Below are 13,359 nucleotides of genomic sequence, written 5' to 3' on the forward strand. Positions count from 1 at the left end.
GAAAATAATTTTTGCAAAGACTCTGTCATTCATTATATTCTATTTGAATATCCAAAGAAGGCAGCCACGACGAACTTTTTGAACAGTGCCAAGATTAAAGTTCTTAGTGTCTTTTAAGATATTCTAACCTAGCATCTCATTAGTTCTCCGAGGATGTCTTGCAGTGTGTTTTGATTGTGCTCACCCCACTCCTCCCTTCTTTTCAGATTTTTAACAAATGCTCAACTCATCTGAAAGTCACAGCTGCCTTTCTCTGGGCCCTGCATTTTTTCTTCTCTTGTTAATGTATTAAAATTGACAGTTGATTAGAAAGGCAAAAAATATGACTCATATTTCTCAGATGTCATTATTGTTCTTTGATCGAGTTATTGACTTTAATTGTAGTTTGAAAGACACCTGTGATTCATATTCAAACCCACACAGTCTGGGTTCAGAGTCTAAGCTCTTACCCACACTGAACTGGTTTATCATAGAAGTTTCCAGCACAAATCCTTGCCATGCTTCTTATATTTACTAATTATATCATATTATCTCTTTATTATAATTAATCAGTAAATATTCATATTCAACTACCTTAGCATGTTAATATCTTTGATAATTGTGACTTTGTTCACTCTTATTCTTGGATTTGATTTTCTTCCTATTAATGCCTAGCCTAATTATTGCTCTCAATGAAAGCTGCAAGACTCTGTTTTTACGTCTGGAAATAGCTTTTCCCTCCTTACATAATAAGAATTGTAAGTCTAAAAGTTTCTCTTTCTCTCTGCATTCTGGTCTTTTTTTTTTTCCTGTTATTTAAGAAAAAAAAAATCTGTGCTCAGTTTTACTTTTTTATACAGATAATGAATTTCCTAGAAACTGTGTTAGTTTGCTTTGTTTTGGGATGATGTTCTCTGTGTATTCTAGGAAGTGAACTCACTACGTAGGCCAGGCTGGCCTTTAACTTACAGTAGTTTTCTTGCCTCATCCTCCAGAAAACTAGAACTACAGGTGTGGATACCACACCGAGCTGAAAGGTATTATTTCTTAATGATTGTTTATTTCATCGTGACTTGGATCTAAATTCTTGAAGTATTCCAGAAAGGCCTTTATGATTTGACCGTTTGTGATTCTTGTTTTAATGGTAAATTTTGAGTCATTATCTGCCCAGGTATCACATCTGGATGTACATCTTCAGTTTCCCTACTTTCTTCTAGGGTTTCCTCTCATTGGACATCTCTGTTCCTGTCCACTGCTTCTACCAACTTGTCTTTGTGTCTCTGTTTGCTACATTTTCCTGAACCTCTTGGACATTTCTTCAACTTTCCTTGTCATTTGCTAATTCTCCCACTAGCTTTGCCTAGGGAACTATCTCCCTCTGCAAATGGAGTTTAGAACATGCTATCCCTATAACCTCTCCTAAGTGTGACCTCACGGCATTTAAGAACAGCAGATCAGGGGTTTCTCTCTGATGTTTGGTTGCTACCTCCAGCAGGTAGAACGTGGGGGAGGCAGTTTATCTCCGTCTTTCTTTGGGAAGGACTCTGGATCTTGGGAAGGCTTCATCCTTTGGAGCCCTCTTTCGGGAGTCTTTTATCCAATGGTTAAGTTACAGACGGATGATTGACTTGGGCTCTGGTTTTGGGTTACTTGCCTTTAGTTAAGAAGAAAAGGTAAATAATGTAGTAGTCAAGGGTATTTACCGTATCTGATGGCAAGATATTTGAAAGGACATTTAAAAATCTGAAGCGTTCTATAGTCAGAACTCAGCTCACTACAGAACGGAAGCTGATATTTAGTGTGTGTGTGTGTGTGTGTGTGTGTGTGTAGGGCTTTCTTGTTCTTTCACAGGAGCCCATTTCTCCCTCAGGAACCTCCCAATAGAAACCCCACTTGCAAGTGTGCTAATAATCTAACCTCTACCAGTTGTGACTATGTCCCTCTTGTGAGGATTCACTGGTCTCCTCGGGGAACTAAGACCCCTGAAAAGCTCCCTCTGACCTTGGTTTTCCATTTGCCTCTGCTCTTCCTTCTCAACCAGCACAGATGTTCCACCCACTGGGCTCCCTTCAGTCCCTTCAGTCTTGGTGTGGCCTCTTGTCATGTAGTTCTGACTGTTTGGGTTACAGCAATGAATGCAGCTGTCACGTCATGTCCACTGCTGTAGGGCAATTCTGTTAGTCAAATTAGCATCTGCTACAAACGATGCCACCCAGAAGATTCTTGTGCATGTGAGCCTGGATGCACACACATCTATGCTGTATTGGATGCACTATGTCCATCTGGCAACAGACGTACGACATCAGAGAATATGCGCATGCTCAGCTTTACTGGAAAAACCAGATTTGCTGGTCAGTGTACCTAGAGTGCTTTCACTTTCACTCACAGTATACTTGAATTCCTCTTATTGTACATTCTGATAGTACATGTTGGTACTTAAAAATAGTTGTCAGTATTGTCTGTCTGAAATGATACCATTCAATCCACGCACTTCACTACCTGAGCTAGCTCCCACTGCTGCTTCACGTCCTCTTTATAACTGTTGGTATTTGAAAGAGGATTTGGGGTTGTACATTAGACTCATATACACACACAACAGCAATCTTAGTGGCATCATCATTTACACCAATGAGAAATGCAGCAGGTTGTAATATACCTAATGGAGTTGATGCCTCTCCTATAGCAGTGACCATGGAAATCAAATGGCAGTTGCATGCATTGCCATGACAGCACAAACGCATCACAAGAGGCCACCTTAAGACCTCCATCTTGACTCCAGTAATTGGTGGTGTTTGAAGGAGGATCTGGGGCAGGGCACATTCCCTGGAGTTAGTTCTTCACGAGAGTACTGGCTATTCTTCTTCTAGCAAAGCCCTACCTCCTAACCCTACACAGATCGTGCCACCAGCTCAGGACCCAGGTACCTGAGACTGTGAGAGGGGTGGCACTCAGGACCCAAGTACTCAAAAGCCTGAGACTATGAGAGGGGTGGCTTCTCTCTCATTCAACCCACATTTGTCAAGTTCAAGAAAGGGGCTTATCATTAAGTGTTTAAAAATATATAAATTCGAGGGAGAATTACTCTACATAAAATATAGAACCATTCTGTCCTTAGATATGCATTTATACCTTTCCATTCTTTTATATTGTTCTTAATGCATTTAAATAAAAGCTTATTTTTCATGGTATTTTTATATTTACTGCACATACTTTAAAGCAAGAGGGGCTGGGCATATGGCTCAGTGGAGGAACACAATCTAGGATGCACAACTGTGGGGTTTTCTGTTTTCTTCTGTGCGGCTGGAGCTAGAATGCTGTGTAAGCTCATCGGTTAAAGTATGTTGGAATTGAGGGAAGATTTCTGAGATGCAGAGCAGGGACTGGTATGTGTTCTTTCTGTACTTGAAGGAGTATGTGCTGTGGCGGGTGTGGAGTCTGCTCCTGTGGAGCTCTGATTAGCCTCACTGGTCCCATTCTGCCTCTCCATCTGTCTTTCTCCTGATTCTGCCTCTTGTCTTCTTCCTTGGCCTATAAAACTGCAGCTTTGTACCCTCTGACTCATATCCTCTCCTTAGCCCTCGTCACCTGTAACCATACTGATCTACTCTCTGTCTCTTTGCATTTCAAATGTACATGTATTTTAGAAGCCACATAAAATGAGATCATATAGTCATATAATAGTTTTCATTCTGTTTCTGGTTTATTTCATTGGTTGGATGTCCTAAAAGGTTCATCTGTGTGATAAATGTGTTATAATTTCAGTTAACATGTGCTGGGATTATTGTTTTAAAGACACGAGGTTGGGAGTGGCTAGAGAGGTGGGGGGGGGGCTAGATCTAGGAGGAATCAAGGGAAGGTGAATATCCAAAATATATTGCATGACATTCTCAAATAATTAAAGATACATTTTAAAACATCGAAGCACTTAATAAGGAAACAGATCATAAAATCTCACTTTTCAAGGATAATTGATGTCTTACAATTCCTTTGTTCAACCATCCATTGACAGATACTTCGTTTGCCTCTGTGTCTTAGCTGTTATGAAGAGTGTAAGTGCTTTTGTACAATGGTAGTTTATTTGCTTTTGGAGTTTTTCAAGTAATGCGCCGTTATATCATGTAGGGCTTTGAATCTCTGCCATTCCCATTTTCATTGTACTTTGGTTTCAGTTTTATCATAAACTGACTGTCTAATGTTTAAAGAAAGGGAGCCCTGAAAGCAGGTGTGTTCTTTATCATCATATTCATCCTGTCCGCTTCATTTTTTCCTCCTCTTATAGGTTTGAATCTGCATCTGCTGACAAATTCTCCAAGTTTCTGCTTGTCGGAATTAAGAAATTCTTAGCAAACTTATCTGATCACACTGTAAATTTTAGACACCACCACAGATGCTTTCAGATTGGCCTCTGGTTAACTTCTGGGTTAGCTTGCAAGCTGTGGAGTTTTGGCATGACATCTTTGTGCAAGGTTCCAGGTTTATTGAGAAGTGCGTCCTCGCTTTCCTCACCACTCTTCTTCTAGCCGAATGATTGATGTGTAAAGTGTAAGGGGACTACTGTACATCATCAGTGTTCGGCATGTCAATCAGCCAGGTCTCTTCACTCACACCTGCCTGCCTCCTCCTCACAGTGTCATGGAATGCCAGTTTACATCAGCATTGATGGAAGCAACCTGTTAAACTCCCCAGTTTCAGGAACTGAAGAAATCTGGTATGGTGCTTTCCGTTTCTTCATTTTGCTTTAGCCCTTTTAAAGAAGAACCTGGTGGGGATGCACACGAGCCCTGTGTACGCTGCCTCAGTTTAACCTTGATGTTAAGGTGTCTTTCTTGGATGTAGCAGGGAAGTGGACCCTGTTTTGTTTTTTGTTTTTTGTTTTTTGTTTTGTTTTGTTTTGTTTTCCATTCTATTAGTCTCTGTCTTTTTATTGTGGTACTGAAACCACTAATGTTGGGAGACATCGATGATCAGTGTTTTGTTTTGTGGTATGTGTATCTGTGTGCATTTCAATTCTTTTTAATTGCTGTCTGAAATTTTTTATTCTTTATGTTTTCTTGGGTGTGGTTAGCCTTTTTAGGTTGGAGATTTCCTTCTACACCTTCCATAGAGTATAAATAAATATTGGTTAATTTTTTTTTATCCTGGAATGCCTTATTTTTCATCTATTGTGATAGAATGTTTTGCTGGGTATAGTGGTCTGTGCTGGCTTGTAGAATCTCCACTGAAGAGCCAAGTGTTAGTCTAATCAATATGCTTTAATATATTACTTGGTCTTTTTCCCTTGCAGCTTTTAATATTTCTTTATTTGTTCTGTGCTTTTATTGTTTTGATTACTATGTGCAAAGGGACAGTCTTTTTTTGGTGTAGTCTGTTTGGGTGTTTTGTATGCTTCTTGTACTCTGAGAGGCATCCCTTCCTTAAGTTAGGGAATTTTCATCTATAATTTGTTAAAAATATTTTCTGTGCCTTTGACCCGGGTTTCTTTTTCTTTCTCTATTTTTATTATTCTTAGATTTAGTCTTTTCATAGTAGTCTAGATTTCCTGGATTTTTTTTTTTTTTTTTTTTTTTTTTGCTTCAGCTATGTTGCAGTACTCAGGGCCTGCTCTGGTAGGATTGCTGGGCTCTAATGGAGGCATATTGTCCCAGCTCTTATTGTGTTTCTACGTTGGCACTTAGGCATCTGTGTTTGGAAAAATTGTAATTCTTGGTGCTGGTGCTGATATCTTCTTTTCTTTGTTGGGTAGCTGGATGCTTTGTTCCTTGGCTCCTGTTGCCTTCTCTGGTTTATGGTAGAGTATGGTAGCTATATATTGCCTAGTGGAGAATTCTTCCGGGATCCCGATAGGCGTGGCCACTGGCGGATTCCCGGTAGAATATGTTTCTGGATATTGGGAGACACATAGGCATGGGGACAGGCCAGGAGGACTGTAGGGATCCACAGGAGGGAGAAGAGAAGGGGGTGTTCCAGCAGGATCTGCTTAGTCCCCTGGGAGTGGGAACACAGAGTGAGGGGAGGCCGAAGCTCATGGTCTCTGACAGAACTGAGCTGAGACTGGGGGATTGGGCTTGAGGAATGGAGGGAGAAGTGAAGGTCTCCAGTTAGCCTACTTGCTTCCCTGGCCAGTGTGGCTTGTGGGTTCCTAGGGAGTGCCTGCAGGACTTGGAGGCTGGGATGGTGCAATGGTCAGTGATCGGGAAGAAGGGACCTTAGAGGGGAAGATTGGTGCGATTCACAGAAGGGGAGGAGGAAGAGGAGGCCGTAGCAGGTGTTTTCCTGCAGATGTGGCGACTGGAGGACTGGATTTGGAGGATCGTAGAGAGAGGTGAAGATTCAAAGTTAGCCTACCTGCTTCCCTGGCTGGGGTGCTTAATAGAACATCTTTATTTTTTCAGAAGAAATTATGGAAATATATAAGTTGATAAGTAGAGATGCAATAATTTTAGTTAAAGCCATCTTACTTAAACTTGAATTATTTTATTTATCTCTTGTTTCAGGATGTCATGTCTGTGTGTTTATAGCAGATAATAAGGTTAGTGGTAATGGCACCAGGCTCTAGTTCACTGTTTAAAACCTCGGACTAGAACATACATTAGATCATGTGACTCAATGCTAGCTCCGTCCCCAGGCATGGAACATCTACTGCTGATGGAAAAAAGCTGCCCGAGCTTTCCGTCTCTATTGTAACCAGCATTTTGTGATGGTTGAATATTGTACTGGCTGGTTCTGTGGGTCAACTTGACACAAGTCAGAGCTATCACAGAGAAAGGAGCTTCCCTTGAGGAAATGTCTCCATGAGATCCAGCTGTAAGGCATTTTCTCAATTAGTGATCAAGGGTGGGAGGGCCCTAGTGGGTGGTGCCATCTCTGGACTGGCAGTCTTGGGTTCTATAAGAAAGCAAGCTGAGCAAGCCAGTAAGTAACATCCTTCCATGGCCTCTGCATCAGCTCCTGCTTCCTGACCTGCTTGAGTTCTGGTCTTGACCTCATTTGGTGATGAACAGCAGTGTGGAAGTGTAAGCTGAATAGACCCTTTCCTCCCCAACTTGCTTCTTGGTCATGATGTTTGTGCAGGAATAGAAGCCCTGACTAAGAAAACTACCAAATGAACATTACAGAAGAAAGCTTGTAAATAGTATCATCAATTGAACTTTAAGAACAATACAGCAGAAGTCCTCTGGTTTTGTCCTCTTGCTGATGATCAGACACAAGACCTAGACTACTACTCTCTTCTGCTCTCTGGTTCTTAAAGAAGAGAACAGTATGGAGGATGACTGCCTAACTTGGTCTTTCTCTGCTCTCATAAGTGTTGGCTTCTTAAGGACTTATAAATGAAATAGTGAACAGGCTTATAAGCTAGTCTCCATAACTAACAAAACAAAATGTAAAAGATTCAGCTTTGCAGTTAACCAAAAGCCAAAGCACACATTTTCTCTGACTCAGTGCACAGGGTGAGTAAGAGTTTTGGGGATGGCTGACTTATGACTACACTCTGAAATTAATAGTCAACCCAGGAGTCTATGCCACAGACTACTCCACCCAGAATATCCTCTCCAGTCCTTCGATGCTCTTATTTCCACCAAGACAATCCCAGAGAGAGACCAGCCGATCCTAGTAAGCTGGTCTCTTCAAGATGGTGAATTTCTAGTTCAGTAAGAGAGTCTGTTTCAAGACAGTAAGACAGAGAGCGATAGAGAAAGGCGTTTAAAGTCACCCTGTGGCCTCATGTGCACGTGCACCCACACCCACATGGGCATGGACTACAAACACTCATGTGTATGCACGTGCACACACATTTCAAAGTAAGGTCGATGGCTCTTGACAAATGATGTGAGAGACTGAGCTCACACACAAGCCTCTCCTCTTCTTCCCCCTCTCTCCCCTCTCCATCCCCCTCTCTGCCTCTCTTGTCTCTCTCACACGTACACTATAAAACAATATTACAATTTACATTCAGACTGAACTGAATAAAAACTTACTCTTCCCATTAATGATCGTATGACATCGAAAAGCAATTTTTCTTATATACGACAAAAGGTTGTTCTGAGGGTTTCTATACAAAGTATCTTCTGCAAAGGTGGATCAGTTGGCCCATGTCTGTCCTCTCAGCACTCAGGAGGCTGAGGCAGAAGGTATATTAGGAGTTCAAAGACAATGTAGTAAGACTTTGTGTCAAAAAAAAAAGTAAAATAAAGCAGGTGATTTTAGTTTCCTTAACATTATTTTTGCCCTGTCTCTTATTGTATCTCCCCTAGTCATGAACAAGTACTTTCAGTCTTAAGACTAGATTTAGAGGACTTAAAAATCTCGAACTCTTGGGTTATGTGCTTGTTTGTCTGGTTTTGCTGATTATGTTTCCCATGCATCCTGTAAACCTGTAAAATGTGTGTCCTATGGGAGACACACTGCATCTAATTGAAACTCCTTTCACAGCCTTGCCCTCCTACACTGGCCCTGCTGACCATTAGTTGGTTACTGGCTCTTTGCTCATAGAGAAAACCAGATGCTATCAGTTATGAATATCGTTAACTTTCTTGATTGCGGGCTCCCTAACACATGGGGGTGGGGAGAGGGAGAGGGAGGGGGAGGGGGAGAGGGAGAGGGAGAGAGAGAAAGAGAGAGAATATCTTTGGTTGACATCTGGGCATGTTGTATAGGATTCTAGACACTACAGTAAGTAATATTAATGTATAGAAATAGGCGAGTCTCTTCTGTTAGGCTCTTAGAATAGTCAGTCCAGTCAGAAAGAGCTAGGTTTAGGTTTTGAAGTTTGGCTCCCTTGGGTTTTTCTAGCATTGTCTTGTGTTGAAGATTAGTGCTGGTTTGCCTGAATGGTTATTCCATCCATCTGTTCATATATCAGTGCCGACCGATACTCTCTACTCAAGGCCAGAGTCTTTCCTTCATGCTTTTATCGCAGAGAGAACAAAGAGTTTCTCTCCACTTCATTCCAATGGTCGATTCATTTGATGCTTGCTAGCCTGGCAAGGTATAGAAAGACGAGTCCAGTGTCCTGGTTTCATTCCAGGGTTAGGCAGGTCCTTTTGTCCTAAGATGCATGGCATTGGGATATCCCTAACATTAGAGATACGGGGTAATTTGCTGCCTTCTTGGGGTGGCTTAATTATAGCTTCTGTTCTACAAGAAGGAGTCTGGGTATTTCTGAAGCATGACCTCTTGCTTCTTCTAGGCCTGGGTTATAAAGGGAAGCTTTCTCTAGTCTCCCTCCCAGCCTGGAATCTGACACTTAAACAATACGTATTCACGTACACAAATTTTCTTGAGTCCTTGTCTCTCAGGGTGGAGGTTCTCAGAACTTTCATTTGGCCTACCTTGTTTGTTGACAACAACTTTAACCAGAACATTCTTGCTCATTTCTTTATGTTCTGTTAGTGTTCAGACCCAGGTACGTCAGTGCTGACACCCCATGTCTTCGTGGAGACATTTGCCTGTCCTTCAATGTCAAGTTAGTTTCCTTTTCTTGTATCTTCAGTTGTGACAAGTGCAAAAGGGCTGTGTGTGATGGTTTACATAGCATTTAGGTGTTTTTCTTAGTTTGGTAGTGATGCTGATTTTGGTGTTTTCTTCCCTTTCTCTTTTTTAAGGCAGGTCTCATGTCAAAATCTGACATGTATAAATTCATTGTATAGTTGAAAATGGCCTTGAGCTTTTGATCCACGTGTCTCTATGGGGATTACAGGTGTATACCACCATGTCTGGTTTAAGACACACACACACACACACACACACACACACACACAGAGGGATTAAGCTCAGGGTTTTGTGCATGCTAAGCCAGCTCTCTACCCACTGACTTACCTCTCCAGACTTATTTCATACATCTTTATATGGTTACTATTTATGGGGGGAGGAAGGAGTCAGTCTTTGACCATTAGGTAATTGTTGGCTGTAAACCATCTCCACGCTTTTTGTTTGATAAGTAAGGATGTTAGACAGACATTTCATCACTGGGAAAAAAAAATAACCGACACCACTCAGCAGGAGGAATTATTTATTTTGGCTGTGTCCATGGTCTGACTTCGTTAGTTCTTGATAAAACTCGATGAAGCCGAATACCATGCAGCAGGAACATGTGACAGAGGCTACTCACCTCATGGTGGATGGCAAACAGTAAGTGATGAGACCCAATTCTGGGTCTTCAAAGATCCATGTCCAGTGATCTACTTTCTCTGCCTAAGTTCTCCCACCTCCTAAGCTGGGTACCAAGGGTCTAAAACCTGGGCTTGTCAAGTAGATTCCATTTTCAGATGATAGTGTTCTGCTCTTAGCCCGGAAAGGTTTATGGCCACCTCACAATACAAATTGTACATAGACTGTCCCCAAGAGTACCCCAAATATTGACAGTTCCAATGTTGTTCAGAAGTCCAAGGCCCAAGCCTTTTCTGAGACTCAATGCAGATGTTTAGCTGGGAGCCCCTGTGAAATGAAAAGGTAGTTATAATCTTCTGAGATAAAATGGCCATGAAATAAATATACCATCTGGGAAAGAGAACAACAGAAGAGTAGCAAAGAGGAATCTGATGAAGACAAGACTGAACGGGAGAGGCGATCCCTGAACACTTGGCCTCCATGACTTTGCACCTTTGTGAGCTCCCATAGGGTAACCCCCACTGTCTGGCCTGGCCGTTTGTAGCCCACATGGGCTCTTTTGGGCACCGGCCCCACTCGTTGCCTGTGGCTATCCTCAGAAGTGATTTCTCATTTTTGGTGTTTTCTCTATCCAAGCATCTCCATTTCAGCTCCCGCCATACCCCCAGCTTTACACATTGCCCGCAGAGCCCTGCAGGGGCTCCAACTCTGCATACTACCTAGCCTTTCAGGATTTCCTTTAAAATCTTGGTGAAATCCTTCATGACCTTTAGCGCTTATAATTTGCATGCCCGAAAGACCAGCATCATACAGACAACATAAAAGTCTGCCATCAGCTAGAGCACCTGACAGACCATGGACCAAGGCCACTGAACACTGGGCAGTTGAGCACAGTGAGAGAAATGCTAGTTAGTCTGTGTAGAAGGGGCACCCTAGAGCCTCTCTTTTCTCAGGAGAATGTCTTCTAAGTTTATCTACTCTTTAATATCCTTGAGCGTGTCCTGGAAGATATCTGGACAATTCAAGAAAGACCCTCACAGCAGCCTTCCTGTCAATTCAGTACATAGTGCTTGGCAGATTTTAATAGTGCTAACCTTTTCAGAAACCACACCTTCCTTAGCTCCAGCCATACAGTCTTCTGAGATCATCTGAAGGTTTGTCAGGTCTTCCTATCTTGCATGTTTTTTCTACTATTCACACCATAAATCTGACTAATAGCAGCCCTCCATTATTATGCAGTCCGAATACTGGAGTGCCTTAAAGAATTTCCTCTACTAGATTAACTAACCCACCACCTTTCAACTCTGGCAGACTCAGGCACAGTGAAAATGGGAACAACTTGTTACTGGTTTTAGATCTTACAATGATGATATTTACTCACGTTCCCATGAGTCTTTGCTCCCTTCTGAAACCTCACCAGCATAGTCCGCTGTCCACTCTCTGGCCTTCAAAACCCATTAAGCTTTGCTTACAATGGTTGAGTCGTTCTCTCACCCACTTCTCCACACATGGCTAAAATTTCCCCAAAGTCCAGACATCAGTGATGTCCAGACAACAGCTCAGTGATCCCACTCCTCTGAGACCAGTTTTCTGTGTTGGGTCTTTCGGCACCATGGCTTAGGGGCACTGTTTGTTTTGAATGGAAATTTCAGGGGTATCAGTCCACAGTCTTTGGCTGAAGTAATCCTCAGCTTTTGATTTTAGGTGTTAATTAACGGCAGCATCAGCACACGGCAGAGGCCATGTCCTTCCCTCAGAGTTGACAAGAAGCAATGAGAGAGACTGGGGTGGTGGTGATGGGAAAACAACAGGCAGGGGAGATGCTGTGTGAAGGCATGTGCCAAGGCCCTACTTTTATTCAGATCCATCTTCTAAAATTTCTACCACCTCCTAAAGCTAGGGACCCCAGCCAGGGACCAAGTAATTAAAGCATAAGCCTGTGAAAGATACTTTATATTTAAATTTCAACAGTACATTTCTTTCATTTTCAGTTTTCTGGACTTTTTTTCATGAAAATGTCTTATTTTGATTTTTTTCTCTGTTGTAATTAGTATGATCATGTAGATTTTCTTCTTTAGAGTATTAATTTGGAAGATAACATTACATCAGTTTTCAAATATCAAATCAGCTTTGCAGACTTTCAATAACTATTACTTTGTTGTATATGTTTCTACATATGTATACATATATATACTCATACATACCTATGTCTATATACATATATAGTTGAATATGACATGCTAATATTTTGTCAAAGACTTTTAAGTGACTTTATGGGAGATGCCCATATATAATTGTATTGTAATTGATTAGTTTTTATAACCTTGAGCTAATGGGCCAGTTGTATTACCTAATACAGCTGTCATCAGGTAGCCTAAACCTAGTATAGAATCTGTGCTTTGTACCTTACTCAATAGAGATAGTCTTCCACATCATATAGATAAGAGCTATTTCCCAAGTGTGCATCTAATTGGAAGAAGTATACAAAGCCTTAGAATCTTCAAAATTATAATATATATATAACATATTGCCTTTCTATTTAGAGCAGGTACCCCAGCATATCCTGTGTGACCCTGAAATCTTCATCATGATGTCAGGACTTTCTGTTTATGGGCATTTTATCTTACCTCATAGAGTACATTTCTCTTATGAAGACATCCCATTTTGTTTAATTAGATTTGGTGAATATAATCCATCAACAAAGTGGGCCAGTGTGGTGTCATGTGGAATGTCCAGTCAGTTCAGCTCTCTTTGGGTGTCTTGTGACATAGATCATAACTGACGCAGTCTGATGAGCAAGGCCGTGCCTGCCTTCACTGTAGCTGTGAGCCATTACAGTCGCAGTATGCTTCACAGTGGACTGTAGATCTTCTTGCTGAAATTTGTTGAAAAACATTGTGTTGATCACTCAGGGTCATAATAGCTACAACAGAATATGTGATACCAAGTACTCATTGCAGTGTTCCTAAGTTATAGGAAAGCAATGGTTAGAAAAGATAGAAATTTTGCAATTATCTCATTAAGTCAAATTTCTTAACCAAAAAATCAAATGAAAACAAAGCTGCCCTAGAGTCAATTTTGCGAAACCTCTCTTAGCTAAGCAAGGTAAATAATTTATTGGTAGTTATTTTGTTGCAGTAGAGGAAAGTATTTGTACTAAGAAAATCAACAACTTCAAAATTATTAGCTTGCCAATTAGAGACATTGAGAATAGTATCTATAGTGACTTTTAAAATAAGGCTAACTAGAAAAGAAGGGAAAATTACTTTCTTA

The 13,359-nt window shown here is 41.2% G+C and overlaps 2 long non-coding RNA genes across 2 annotated transcripts in view; one reads left to right on the forward strand and one right to left on the reverse strand.

Moving 5' to 3' along the window:
- The window catches only part of D030068K23Rik (RIKEN cDNA D030068K23 gene), a 178,418-nt gene that overhangs the window by 60,026 nt on the left and 105,033 nt on the right, over window positions 1-13,359 (forward strand). The gene's annotated exons all lie outside the window — the stretch shown is intronic.
- Window positions 9,992-13,359, reverse strand: part of 4922502B01Rik (RIKEN cDNA 4922502B01 gene) — a 104,507-nt gene continuing 101,139 nt past the window's right edge. Inside the window, exons 4-5 of the long non-coding RNA NR_151498.1 lie at window positions 12,714-12,961; window positions 9,992-10,413 (exon numbers count right to left, since the gene is read on the reverse strand). This is a non-coding gene — a long non-coding RNA (RIKEN cDNA 4922502B01 gene). The remainder of the gene's footprint in view (window positions 10,414-12,713; window positions 12,962-13,359) is intronic.

This window comes from Mus musculus, chromosome 8 (genome assembly GCF_000001635.26).
Source record: "Mus musculus strain C57BL/6J chromosome 8, GRCm38.p6 C57BL/6J".
NCBI classification, from domain to species: Eukaryota; Metazoa; Chordata; class Mammalia; order Rodentia; family Muridae; genus Mus; species Mus musculus.